Source organism: Prionailurus bengalensis, chromosome X (assembly GCF_016509475.1).
Source record: "Prionailurus bengalensis isolate Pbe53 chromosome X, Fcat_Pben_1.1_paternal_pri, whole genome shotgun sequence".
Taxonomy (NCBI): Eukaryota; Metazoa; Chordata; class Mammalia; order Carnivora; family Felidae; genus Prionailurus; species Prionailurus bengalensis.
Window position 1 is genome coordinate 18,295,948 of NC_057361.1, and position 14,829 is coordinate 18,310,776.

A 14,829-nucleotide genomic window follows, 5' to 3' on the forward strand; every position below is an offset into this window, starting at 1 on the left:
GGAACACCCCCCACGTCCGCGGGCCCCCGTTGGGGTGGCGGTGTAGGGGCGGGGGGGGGGCGTGCGCCGCGCGGGGCCGCCCGCGTGACCTTTTCCTGTTCTCGGAGGCGGGTAAATTCCCTGCACCCCGGGGCGCGGGGTCCCCTCGTGGGAGCCGTGCGGCGCTTGCAGAATTCTTTAGCAGACTGCGTAGGAGACGGGTCCCGCGGAAAGAGACGGGGCGGGGTGGGGGGACGGGAGGGGAAACGATGATTCTTGCTGGGGGGGCGGGCGGCGAGATCTGGGCGCGGGAATTATAACTCCCCCAATCGAGGAGGCTTGGAACACAGAGCCGGCCACAACAGAGAGCTGGAAAGTTGGAGCTGTGTGTAGGAATTAGGAAGGGGAAGGGTATTTTGCATGGTTTCTCTAGGTGCTTCTCGTGTGTGTTGAGGGGGGGAGGGGTAGGACTGCCAGCCTTTTTTCTGGTGGCTTTTAAACCTTTAGGCGCTGCAGACTTGAATCAGCGCTTCCCGTACATTCCATTTGTAGCGTCTCATCCGTATCTCGCCTTTTCACCGTTTTCCTCAAATTGGATGGAGCAACCTTTTCGGCTCCCACTTAAAACCTTGACTTTCTCACTTTCTCTTTCCTTGAAATTTTGAATACTCACTTTGCGTTTCTCTCCCCCAAGTTTAAAGGCTTTCCAAAGGCAAAGATTTAATTAAAAAACAAAAAACAAAAAAACCTTTCAGGGTTAGAAGCAAGACCTAGGTTTGCATCTTTCTTGATTCACTCTGCATGTGAATTTGGCCTTAGGTCTCAGCCTTTCCGAGTATTCCCTTCCCGGTGGTTAAGAAAAAAAAAGTGGGGGAGGACGGTGCACACTTTATAGAGCTTAATGTTAAGGCAGTTGCTGCAAAACATACAAGGTTGTTAAGTAATGTCAGTGTATTCGGGTGGTTGGGAAGTGACTTGGAGAAAACAAAGCATTTTTTAGTTCCCGCATTTCTTAGTTGAGGGTATAGAGAAGGGATACAAATGAGAGAATCAGGAGATAAAATGGTGATTGGGACCTGCAGCTAGTGTGGGGTATGAGATAGCTAAGGTTTTGTTGAGTGATTGACCTGCCAATTTTAGGGATTAGTGGTTACTGAAGGTTCTTGCATACTCAGTTTAGAGGTGATGTATGAGCTTGAGGCCTGAGGAAGAAATGGTGGTTCAGGGTCATCCAGTTGCTAAGAGGTGAGTCTAGGAAGTGTCCTTGGTAGTAAGCATTTGTGAACACTCACCTGTACTTACTGAGCATGGTTTTTCTAGGCTTTAAGAACGGTAATCTCAGGAGGAGGCTGGAAGATTATGGCATTCTCTCCATCTGTGTCCTTGCCTGAAGCCTTAAACAGCTTTCAGCTTCATTCAAGTGTTCTATGTTGAAATGATGGCTTACAATGGGCATCTGTGTTCCGTTGTGAAAGTGGGGGGAAACCTTCACCCTATGAAGAAAATGAAAGAGAAATTTATTATTTTTTTTATGTAGGCTCCACACCCAACATGGGGTTTGAACTCATGACCCTGAGATTAAGAGTCACGTGTTCTACTGACTGAGCCAGCCAGGCGCCCCAAGCAAGAGAACTTTAACACTTGGGGTTGATACTGGCTAGAGAGGGAGAGAACCATAGACCTAGAACATAGGCCCTTATCACAGTTTAGAAGGGAGCTGGAGAAACTGGAAGGTTCTGAGCTGGCAAGGTGTGTAAGTGGCATCTAATTAAAGAAAAAAAAAATCCTAGCCAATTATCCTTAATTCTCAATCTGTTGGTCTTAAAGTTGAGAAAGTTTTGTGTTTTTTTTTTTTTAAGTTTATTTGTTTATTTTGAGAGAGAGCTCATGTGTGCGCATGCGAATTGGGTAGGGACAGAGAGAGGGAGAGAGAATCTCAAGCAGGCTCTGGCTGTCAGCCTCGGGGCCCGATGCAGGACTCAAACTCATGGTTCTTGAGATCATGATCTGAGCCGAAATCAAGAGTCAGACACTAAAAATGACTGAGCCACCTAGGCACCCCAAAGATGAAAAAATTTTGTTGGCAAGCTGAAGAAAATTCTAGGAAGAAATACTACTAAAGAGGGAGGTGTGTATGTATGCATCTTTGTTAGTTCTTGAGTCCCTACAAAAGTGTTCTGGGAGTAAGAAAACTCTGATTCTTATTGTATTCCCCCATCACTTGATTTGGAGGGAGACCTGTCACCCTTGTTGCCTGTAGGTGTATACACGTGGAAAATAAGGGGATTTGGCTAGAGTAGGATCTTATAAGTTCTTATTTTCATAATTTATGTTTATTTATTTTTTAGAAAGAGAGAGCGCAAACTGGGGAGGGGCAGAGAGAGAAGGAGACAGAGAAAATCCCAAGCATGTTCCACCCTGTCAGTGCAGAGCCTGATGCCAGGCTCGAACTCAAAAATGGTGAGATCATGACCTGAGCTGAAATCAAGAGTTGGCCACTTAACCAACTAAGGCACCCAGGCACCCCCGTTCTACTTTTCATTTAGGGGCACTAGGTGAGAAATCTACCACCTGTGTGTGACGTCGCCAAAAACATTTATTTTAATTGATAATGAGTCAAAAGGCGTTAGTCTTGGCATGGTGAGTACTGGATGTGACTCAGGGGTGAGTCAAATGCCTGTGGAGCCTGGATTCATGTTCTTTTTCCCATTTGTCAGTAATCCTTCCTAATGCTTGAGTTCCATGATGTGATTTTTGATTTTAATGGAATTAAACTTGAACCACTTAGTTATTACATTGCGATTTCATATAACTTAAGAGTGCAAGCCAGCTGGTACCCAGCAGCCACTGGGCCACTAAGGACAATTATAGGTTGGGCCTGGTGGTGCCTCTTTAGTGTTGTGGCTGATGACATAACTCAGGAAATTTTAATTTTTGCTAAAAACAAAACTTTATCTTTGGTCATCTTGTCAGTAAAGTATTGGACTCTTGAACCCAGAAAATATTTTATGATTTCTCAGCTGAGGCGAACAAGAACCAACATGTCCCATGTTTGTATGGTTTAAGCATCTCTGGGCTGGCGGAGGACACATGGTTTTTGTTCCTAGTCATAGATGCTAGGAAGCGTCTGAGAAGAGCTCCACCCTCTTCCCTGATGAGGGTCAAAGGCACAAAATAAGAACCCCTACCTTGGTACACAGAGGTGAGTGTGGTACACATGGCCTCTGCCTGCCCCGTTAGAGCCAACAGTCTTCTAGCTGGCTGGTCAGCCCTCAGGTCTAGCAGTTCCATGCCTCATTTCTTCCCCTGAGCTGGGAGTGTCTTTGAAGGCAGGCCCCAATGTCTGTATCCTGGACACAATTCTGGTACATCCTAGATGTTTAGTAAGTGTTAAATGGACCCGATTGATGTTATGGTAAAGATTGAAAGCTAGTTCAAGTACCCTAGGGGAAAACAAGGCACACATTATGGGTCCTGAGTAAAGAAACCTGTCTGATGCTGTTATGTTCATGTTTGGACCGCTGGTCTCTATATAGGGACCAAAAGTGACTTGTGTTAATCCAATTCAGAAATTAGTTTTATAACAAAGATGTTGTTTAGTAAATTAAGAACAGAAGGCCGCTTGGGGATTATAGGCTTGGCCAAAAAGGTTTAGGGTAGGGGTTCTTCTTTTGTGCCTTTGACCTTCATCAGGGAAGACTGTGGAGCTCTTCTCAGAGTAAGAATTTGCTATATATTTTTTTTAAGGTTTATTTCTTTAAGCCCCCTCTACACCCATCGTGGGGCTCGAACTCATGACGCTGAGATGAAGAGTCTCATGCCTTTCTGAGCCAGCCAGGCACCCCCTCAGTAAGAATTGTAAATGCATAAAGTAACCTAATTACTTTAAAATACAATTTTCAAAATAAAAAAATCCCACATATGTAGCATAGTAATATATGCTTCTTCAGCAGCATACTAAATAACAGTATCTGGCATCAGGCCTAATAACTTCCATAATTTCGAGGTAGAGCTGAGAAAGTCGGTATTTCAACTGTGATGTAAGAAAAAGCTGTAATGATTTTATTGGTGACAATAGCCCAGTATAGTTGATAGGTGGTTTTACAAGCATAATTGAAGAAAATGCTCAATTTCAACTAGTGTAAATGAGGATGCATATTTTTTTCTCATCTAAGTTAACAGACCCCCTGAATTTTATCTACTGGCCCCTGGGGAGTCCAAAAGCTCCCTGGTTCAGAGCCCCTACAAGCTGGAGAGAAAGGAGACTGTCTTTTCTGTGTAGTTTCTTTTAGGCAGAGTAGGTTTCCACTCAAGGCCAGAGCTGTAAGCAGATATCCCTGGTTCCTCTTCAAGACAGACACCCTTTGAAAACATAAAAGCCAGTATTTATTAGTTGCCTCCTGGGCTAAGCATTGCCCTAAGCGCATTACACGTTATTTTACTTAATCCTCGCTACAACCCTGTGGTAGGTCCTGTTATCCCCATTTTAAAGATGAATAAATAGGCCCATTGAAGTTTTTCACCTTATAAATGTGGTAGCTGGGATTGAAAGCTTTGTCTATTTGATTCCAAGGCCTTTGTTAATTCCACAACTGCGAAGCCTCTTAGTTTGAGGCTGTGATTCCCAACCCTGTCTCCCCCCACCCCCGTGCTTTCCTGGGGGCATTTGGCAGTATCTGGGGTCATATTTGGTTATCGTGAGTGGGGAGGCCAGGGACGCATGCTCAACACCCTACGATGCACTGGACAGCATCCCTCCCGCCCCCAACATTGACACCCCAAGACATCAGTGGTGCTGGGGTAGAGAATCCCCGAAGTAAATTTTTAGCTAGGTCATTGCTGTAATCCAGGTGACTGATCTGGTTCTTTTTGGAAGTCTCCATTATACACACATGAGTAGTTCTAGAGGGAGGGAGGGTGTTACCTTCCTCCAAGGTTTGCCCTGGGGTTGGTTCAGAGCAGAGGGCTTGGCCAGCATTTCCTACGCAGCTGAGCCCATTGGCTTCTGGTGATCTTCGCTCCTTGATTTCCTGAACCTTCCATCCATTCTTGGAGCTCCCACTCTTTCCTTGTATTTGTTAAGTTGCTTTCAGGTAGAAGCATATCGTCTTTGTGTGGTTGAAACCCCAAAAAATCCAGTTTTGATTGCTACTATTTATTGTTCAAGAGGAGAAAACTTTCCCCTTTGTCTCAGCATTATCATTCCTCTTATCCTATCACACTTTATCTACCATTGTGATAACAACACCCCCGCCCCCTCAACACCGGCTTTAACAATGAAGCCTTGAGGGCTGATGACTGGGAAGAGGGGAGTGCCTGCTTGGGTCCTTTTCTAGATTGGCCAAATCATGGTCTGGGCTGGGGGGAGTTTCTGGAATTTGCATTTTTAGCCAGCTTCCTTCCACTAATTCTGATGCTAATTACGTACAAGAACCACTATAATAGGATCCTCATTAAAACAAAAAACTCTTGTATCAGGAACCTGGGGCATCCCCCAATCTCAGGCACCAATCAGCCAGTTAAATCCTGTGCATTCTACCTGCTACACCCAATTCCTTGCTCAGCCATTTTCCCAGCTACACTTCTTGGCCACATTCTCCCAGTTTGTCTCCATTTTGGGGACGGGCTTGATCGCCAGAAACTCAACAGATTCCTTGTCCCGTTTCTCATTTAAAAAGCCTCCAGTGTGTCCTCATCTCCTTGTGGCTAAAGGCGGAACTCCGTATCATCCCTCAGTTCTCCATTTCTACTCAGTTCTCCCTCCCCCAACACCCATTTGAGTCTCATGCTCCCTGTGCTTCCAAGTAGCTGGGAGGCACCCACACTAGGAATTGAACAGCTCTGGGTGAGGTATTTTTTGTCCCTTAGGTATTCTTTCAACTTGAATGTTGTTTGCAAATGTTTTATGGACTGTTTGGGGGAGGTCTCTGGAATCTCTCTTCCTTTGGCACACTCTTTGTTTTTTTTAAACTCTTTTTACCCCAACTCTGCAAAGATTCTTAATTGCACTAATGAAGCTGTATTTGACTCCAGGCTGAGTAATTGCACATTGCTGGGAATTAGTTTTGTGAGCTTGCCATTAAAAAATTGTATAAACCATAATGAATCTTTTTAGAGTGTAGTTCCAAAGTTACACCCATTTTTTTTTAACCTGTAGAGGTAGTGTATGTTAAAATTACTTTGTGCTTTATCTCAAGAAGCCTCATCTAGTTATTTGGTGGTTCTCTATCATAATTTTAAGTGCTGTGGAAGGGATAACACCTGTTTAAGAAATTGACTCCATAATCCAGGCATTAGGAACAATCTCCACTCCACCTAATGAGAGGTGCATTTTCAAGTACTCTGAAGTCCTGCGTGTGACATTTGTTAAGGATAGCATTTTCCAACTTAGTAACCAACAGTGGACACTTTGTGTTTTTTTGAAGGGGGAAAGCTGATTTTAAGTTGGCTAAAATTAAGATAGAAAATGTATGCATCATGTATGGCAAAAACTTAATATTTTTAACAAACAACAAACCAAAGGTCTTATGACTAGACACTAGTATACCGTTAAATAAAATCATATTTGGGTAATATAGAAAAAAACATACAAGTGACGGGGCGCCTGGGTGGCGCAGTCGGTTAAGCGTCCGACTTCAGCCAGGTCACGATCTCGCGGTCCGTGAGTTCGAGCCCCGCGTCAGGCTCTGGGCTGATGGCTCAGAGCCTGGAGCCTGCTTCCGATTCTGTGTCTCCCTCTCTCTCTGCCCCTCCCCCGTTCATGCTCTGTCTCTCTCTGTCCCCAAAATAAATAAACGTTGAAAAAAAAAATTTAAAACAAAAACAAAAAAAAAACCATACAAGTGGCATAGAAGTATACATGATGGTGTTCAACCCAACAAGGAGAGAAGCAAATAAAAATAGAATGTTCTTTTTAACTTCCCAGATTGGAAACTGAAAAAAACTTAAGATATTAATTGATATTTACGTTAATTGATATTTAGGGGCACCTGGGTAGCTCAGTTGGTTGAATGTCCGACTCTGGATTCAGCTCAGGTCATGGTCACAGGGTTGTGGGATCGAGCCCTGTGTTGGGCCCTGTGCTGAGTGTGGAGCCTGCTTGGGATCTCTCTCTTCCTTTACCCCTCTCCCCTGCTCTTCCCTGTTCCTGCTTCTCACTTTCTCTAAAATATATTAAATGAGCATAAGAAATTCGTCTAAACATAATGGAAGGTTTTGCAGTGCATGAGTTAGCAGCTTGGAAATCTTTGCATCTAAATATAATGAAATGGGCTGTATTTGAATGGTCACACAGGACTTTGGTACTTTGTTGGGAGATGGACGGAACAAAGTGCTGTGGTCTCATAGCTTTGAAAAGTTAGAGCTTTTGGTGTCAGGCTCCGTACCTGGGTAGGATTTGGAATTATGGGCTTTGTCGTTTGAGTTGAGACCAACGCGGTCATACTAATCCTTGGCAGGTAAGGATTGGTTAGAAAGTTCCTGGATTGTGGCTGGGCATCTGTTTAAAAACGTGTTCAGTGAAGCTGTTTCTGAGTTTAGTATCTGGAGTCCCACACATTCCAAGCGTTTTAATCCGCCATCTCACTGCACTTGTAACCCAAGCCTGCTGGTGTGTGCTGCCACTCCAACCACCATTTCATGGTAGTTTACTTACAGGCTCAGTTCTTTTTGAAGAGTCGGGAAACCTCCTCAATTGAATCTTTAAACCGAGTATGTAAACCATGGCACAAATGCTCTTTGAAACCCTTACAACTAGGCACTTCTCCAGACCCCAGGAAAAACAACTCGGGGGCCCTAAATTGTGGTGGGCCTGGATTTCATTAAACTGATACTGTCATCTGAGCTCTGGAAGGAGCCACTGAACTAGTGGCCATGCTTGCGATCAATTGCATTTATATGCCAAGCAGTACACCCAAAAGGAGCTGGGAAGAACTGGTAGCATGTTCCAGAAGACCCTCTGGGTTAGTTTCACATGCACCTTAATTTCTCCCTCTGCTTGAAGGCGCTAATGATACCAAAATCCCACACACTGTGTTGTTGGGTGGGATGTCCAATAAAATGTTTGGAAGAGTGTCAAATGATACATAAAACACCTAACACTAATTGCAATACTGAGTACTTTGAAATTGTGCCAGTGGATAAAGATGTTCAGTTATAAAGACCTGTGAATTTAACTTACTGAAAGAGAAGCAAGTTCTGCTGGCAAAAGAAGAGGCAGGAAGTAAAGCATTGGCATGTGATTTGAAGGTTGGTCTTTATTTAAAGGAGCTCTTTAAGTTAAAGCAGAATTTTTAAGGAACACTCTTGAGTTTTAAGATATGACATGTGTTTGTATTGCATGACTCCATTTCCTTAGAATGGACATTTCTCCAGTGAGAATCCTGAAAAATTTCTAGGACCTGTTGTATCTAATATTTATTTATTTTTGAGAGGGAGAGAGACAGAGAGACACAGAGTGTGGGTAGGGGAGGGACAGAGAGAGAGGGAGACACAGAATCCGAAACATGCTCCAGGCTCTGAGCTGTCAGCACAGAGCCCAGTGCAGGGCTGGAACCCACAAACTGAGAGATCATGACCTGAGCTGAAGTCTGTCGCTTAACTGAGCCACCCAGGCGCCAAAGACATTGTTGTGTTTAAGACCTGTCAGCTCACACAGCTCACCAGCTCACGCTTCTGCTCAGGTCATGATCTCACGGTTCTTGGGATCCAGCCGTGCATTGGGCTCTGCATGGGATCCAGCCGCGCATTGGGCTCTGTGCTGACAGCATGGAGCCTGCTTGGGATTCTTACTTTCTGGGATTCTCACTCGTTTCTGTCTCTCTGCCCCATCTGCTCTCTTTCTCTCAAAAAAAAAAAAAAAAACAAAAAACTGCACAACTGATATGCTAATGGACATTCTTAATTTCTAGAGGTGAATATATAAGTATCTGAAACTTGGTACAGGGTGGAATGCTTTTTTTAATTATTGATGTATGATATTAGTTTCATATGTACAATGTTTTGATTTTATATTTATGCATTGTGAAATGATCAAGACCATAGGTCTAGGTAACATCCATTACCATACATAGTTAACAAATTTTTTTGTGATGAGAACTTTCAAGATCTGCCCGCAGCAACTTTCAACTATATAATGCAGTGTTAACTAGAGTTACCATGCTGTGCATTACATCTCCATAACTTTTTAAGCATTTTGTGAATATTAAATTGTTAATAGAGCTCTTGTGTTTTTTTCTTTGATAAAGGATCTGGCTTTACTTGAAGAAACTGCAGGAGCTGTTCACGTAATGGTTTATGTGTTTGTCTTTTTACATAATTTTTTTGTTTTGAAAATTCTTTGCTCATTTTAGCCTATGTGCAAGATATGTAGGGAAATATAAAGAGGGGAACCCAGATCTAGAATACTATTAGAAGTAGATAACCACTGTTGATGATTTGCTATATGGAACAAATTACTTATTCTTGTCACAACTATAATTGAGGAAAGACAACACGATGTTGTGATTAAAAGCACTGGATTTTGGACTCAAAACTCACTGAATTTGAATCCTGGATCTGTAACTTACTAGCTGTGTGACCTCAGGCAAGTTCTTGACCTCTCTGTGCCTTACTAAGCTGGCATTAATAGCATTCAGTCTTGCCATTAAGTACAATGCTAGCTTTAGGTTTTTTACACTCTTTGCCAAGTTGTGGAAGTTCCCCTCTGTTACTGCCTTTTTGTGTGTGTGTTTTTGATGTATCATTTTCTTTTTTTTTTTTTAATGTTCATTTATTTTTGAGATAGAGAGAGACACAGCATGAGCAGGGAAGGGGCAGAGAGAGAGGGAGACACAGAAGCGGAAGCAGGCTCCAGGCTCCAGGCTCCGAGCTGTCAGCACAGAGCCCGACGCGGGGCTCGAACTCACGAACTGTGAGATCGTGACCTGAGCAGAAGTCGGACGCTTAACCGACTGAGCCACCCAGGCGCCCCTGTGTGTGTGTTTTTATTTTGAATGGATGTTGGATTTTGTCAGATACTTTGTCTGCATCAATTAATAATGTGATTTTTCTTTAGCGTCTTATTATATATGGTGGATCACATTGATTTTTGTTTTGTTTTAATATTGAACCAGCCTTGCAAACCTGGAATAAATCCCGCTTGTTCATGGTACATAATTTTTATTTATTGCTGAATTCTTATTTGTTAATAATTTGTGAAGGATTTTCGTGTTTATATATTCATGAGGGATATTTGTTTGGTATCTTTGTGGATTGTCTTTGTGTGGTTTGGTATTAGGATCATAGTTTCATAAGTTAAGCATTCCTTATCCGTATTCTGTACGAGATTTTGTATAGAATTGGTATTACTCTTTAAATGTTTGGAACTCTCCAGTGAAATCATCTGGCCCTCAAGATTTCTATTTTGGAGTTTTCCAATTACAGATTCAATTTCTTTGATAGTTATAGAGCTATTCAGATTATTTCACATTGGTGAGTTATGGTAGTTTGTTTTTTTAGGAATTGGCCCATTTCCTTTTAAGTTGCTAAATTTATGTGTGTAGAGTTTGTGGGATTCCTTTATTCTTTTGGTGTCTGCGGGTCTGTATTGATATCTCTTGTTCTGTTCCTAATAATTGGCAATCTGTTATCTTTGCTCCTTTTTTTCTCTTGTCAATCTTGCCTAGAGTTTTTCATTTTTAGTGATCTTGATAAAGAAATGACTTTTCACTTCATTGATTTTTTTTCTCTGTAGTTTTTGTCTTTAATTTCATTGATTTCTGCTGTTATCTTTATCTCCTGTTTACTTAGGGTTTATTTTTCTCTTTTTCTATGTTCTTGAAGTGGGAGCATAGATTAGCAATTTGTGACTTTAAAATGCTGACTAGTACTCTTTTTTAAAAAAGTATTTTTTAATACTTATTTTTGAGAGAGAGAGAGAGAGAGTCAGTGTGAGTGGGGGAGGGGCAGAGAGAGAGGGAGTCACAGAATCCCAAGCAGGCTCCAGGCTCTGAGCTGTCTAGGGGCACGAACTCAGGAACTGTGAGATCATGACCTGAGCCGAAGTCAGTCACTTAACCAACTGAGCCACCCAGGTGCCCCTTTGACTGCTACTCTTAAATATTGTCATTCTCCAGTGCAGCTTCTCTGTTAGCTGCTAATGTTACTTCTATGTATTCCTTAAAAAGCAGGGGTCCTAGTTATATAGGTTATTAGCTGTTATTCCCCCCCCCCCATTTAATAAGTTGCCAACTTGAATGGAGGAAGTATTCATATTATTCTAGTCTCAAATTCTAAGAACGTCACTTCTGGAAATTCAGGTTGTAGAATTACAGCTGAGTGTCCCTATGCCTGTTGGTTAGGAATTTAGAGCTGGAAAAGACCTTAGACTAGGGGTCAACAAAGTTCGGCCCTTGAGCCACATCTTGCTCTTCTGGCATCCTTTGTTTGGCTTCCTGGTGACTGACACAGCCCTGATTTGGCCTGCAAAGCCTGAAATCTTTACTGTGTGGCCCGTTATGGAACAAGTTTGCCCGCCCATGTCTTTAGACCATCTAAGTCCAGTGGCTTGCTTTAGAGCCATCTGGAAAAATATTCAAGCACTGATTCCCAGCAAACCCCCCCCCCCCCCCCCCCCCCCCCCCCCCCCCCGCCATGGCCTTTCTGTCATCTGGAATCCATCATAGTACACACCCCTCTCGTTGTCCAGGGAGTTTTTGACTTGTGTCCTTTGTCTTTATCTCTGTGGCATTTATGGTTCCAGCACCTCCTGGGTGCTGAGTAATCTTGGAGGTTCATTCTGGAGGGTGCCATCCTGAATGTTGACTTTGCTGAGTGTGCCCTGGCCAAAGCCAGAGGAAGAGAAGGTGCCGGAGGAAGAGACGGTCCTGGGGTTGCCTCAGGGGCAGCTTTGATATAAATGTAATTCTTTTGATAACATGAACTCCAAACTGCTTTATCTCTAGAAATACTGTTCATTGTTGATTTGCAGTCTGGCATGGAAGCTTGGGCATAAGCCCTAGAATTGTTTGTAGAAATATAACTGGGGGGGCGCCTAGGTGGCTCAGTCGGATGAGTGTCTGACTTTGCCTCAGGTCATGATCTCAAACTGAAAAGTCACACTTACCAGTATCAAAAGGAGTATATATGGCTTCCAAAGAAATGAAGAAGATAAAAGCAAACACTCAAAAGGGAAAAACAAATTTAAAATTCATAAAACAAATTAAAAATATAAGGCAACATTAAAAATAGCATAAAAATATGACATTTATAATAAAAGTGTTAATGATCATGATAAATATAATGGAATCTACTCCCCTATTAAAAATTAAGATTCAGGGGAGCCTGGGTGGCTCAGTCAGTTAAGTGGCTGACTTCGGCTCAGGTCATGATCTGAGGGTCCGTGGGTTTGAGCCCCGCGTTAGCCTCTGTGCTGACAGCTCAGAGCCTGGAGCCTGCTTCACATTCTGTGTCTCCCTCTCTCTCTGCCCCTTCTTCCCCTCCTAGTGCTCTCTCTCTCTCTGTCTCAAATATAAATAAACATTAAAAAAATTAAAAGGAAATATAAATGGTTGATAAGACACTCTGCCCACCTAAAGTTAGCGGGAAGAGAGCTGGATATTCCTGGTACTGGCTAAGTGTTCCTGGATAGTAGAATCGGCAATCCCACAGTTAGTACTTTGGGGAAGAAATCTGGTTTTCCTTCTGGGTGGAGCTGAAGGAAAGCATTGCTGTCTGACCTTGGGCCAGCTTGTAACCCGTTTTCATCTCTCTGCTTTGTGGGATGAAGGGGTGGTGGCAGGTGGCCACTGGGACCTTTCCACTCCTCCCAGTGGACTGTGGATGGCAGTTGTGAACTGAAGGTGAGGGCTGGTTATTTTTCTTGGTCCAGGCGCCTTAGGTTAAATCTTCTCCTGTCCTCTAACCTCAGACTCTACAAGTCCCCTCTTGCCACCTTGCTCATCCGTTTTATGCTGCAGCTGGGTCTGGTTTCATCTCATTTTGGGGGCTTCTAACCGTTGGGTTGAGTGTGGCCCCCAGAGAGGGCTTTTTGTGGTCCTGGCCTCTTTGTGTCCTCTGCCTTGGTGGTCTTCTCTCTTCCACAGCTCTACCCCGAGTTGACTACTTCCTCTTTGAAAACATGGACCTTGGACCTGTGCAGTCTGGGGCATGCCTTGTGTTGCTCAAATGATGCCTTCTGGGAGAGGTCAGGTGGCCAGATGTCCAGCATCTCATGACCACAAATTGTTCCATTCTCCCCATGTGAAAGCCAGGCTTTTGCATAATCTCCCCTTTCTGTGCCTTACTTGATAACTCTTGGTTAGCCTCCCATGTGGGCTAGGTCAGAATGTGGGCACTCTCTGGGGGTGCTTCCCTCTCTGTGCTCACTGAGGCTTGTGGGTTGTGGCTGATTTGAAGACTCCTTGTGGGGGAAACGGGTGTACCAGGAAGAAGAGGGTACAGTATTGGGTTCCAGAATAAAGAGGGGTTAGGATTGTGTCTCATAAATTATATTTTTATGAACCCTTCTTTAATTTCATAAGGAGATTAGTTCATAAGGCTCATGGAGAGACGTAGAATGAGGCTCTTGCCTCTTTCCAGTAAGTGTTGGGGGTGACGGGAAATGCCTCTTGAACTGTTCTCTTGCTTTCTTGCTCTCTTGAAGCTGGGAAGGGAAGGCAGGGCAATGAAATAATTAGCAACATATTTACAGTATGCCTAGTGTACTGTAATGTGAGTTTTAAGAAATAGTAGTTGTGGCCGGTACTGTAAACAGCCTCATGTGGGTTTCTTTTTTTTATTTTTTATTTTTAAAAAAATTTTTTTTTCAACGTTTATTTATTTTTGGGACAGAGAGAGACAGAGCATGAACGGAGGAGGGGCAGAGAGAGAGGGAGACACAGAATCGGAAACAGGCTCCAGGCTCTGAGCCATCAGCCCAGAGCCCGACGCGGGGCTCGAACTCCCGGACCGGGAGATCATGACCTGGCTGAAGTCGGACGCTTAACCGACTGCGCCACCCAGGCGCCCCACATGTGGGTTTCTTAATGCACATTTGTGTGAAAAGAGCTTGGGTGTCATTTCTGTGTTGTGTTGTATGGTTGTCAGTCTAATGTCAGTACTTTTTTTTCTTTCTTTCTGTAGCTAACTTTTCCTTGGTTTGGTTCTCTGTGAACATCAGAAACTGCTCGGAAAATAACCCCCCAAATTGTTTGTCATTTGTCCCTTTCTGTGTTTTGTGGCCCTATATATCACTGCTATGATTTTTAAATTTAAAAGAATTTTTTTTCCTTTTTTTTTTTTTTTTTTTTCCTTTTTTTAACATTTATTTATTTTGAGACACAGAGAGACAGAGCATGAACGGGGGAGGGGCAGAGAGAGAGAGAGAGAGGGAGACACAGAATTGGAAACAGGCTCCAGGCTCTGAGCTGTCAGCCCAGAGCCCGACGCGGGGCTCGAACTCCCGGACCGCGAGATCGTGACCTGGCTGAAGTCGGACGCTTAACCGACTGCGCCACCCAGGCGCCCCAAAAGAATTTTTAAAATATTAATTTATTTTTGGGAGAGCGCAAGCAGGAGAGGGGCAGAAAGAGGGAGACAGAGGATCTGCGCTGACAGGCTGATGTGCGGCTCGACCTCTCGTGAGGTCGTGACCTGAGCCTAAGTCCTATGCTCAACCACCTGAGCCACCCAGGTGCCCTAAGCATTTTTTTTTATTGATGTGTAATTGATGTTAAGTATTAGATTTAGGTGTACAACATAATGATTTGATATTTGTATTGTCTTGTGAAGATCACCACAGGAAGTCTAGTTAAGATTCATCACCATATATAATTACAGGTTTTTCCCTTGTGATGAGAACTTTTAAGATCC

The 14,829-nt window shown here is 43.4% G+C and overlaps 1 protein-coding gene across 2 annotated transcripts in view; it reads left to right on the plus strand.

Annotated features, from left to right (window-relative positions):
- SMS (spermine synthase) overlaps positions 1 to 14,829 on the plus strand; it is a 53,697-nt gene that overhangs the window by 766 nt on the left and 38,102 nt on the right. The window lies entirely within an intron of this gene.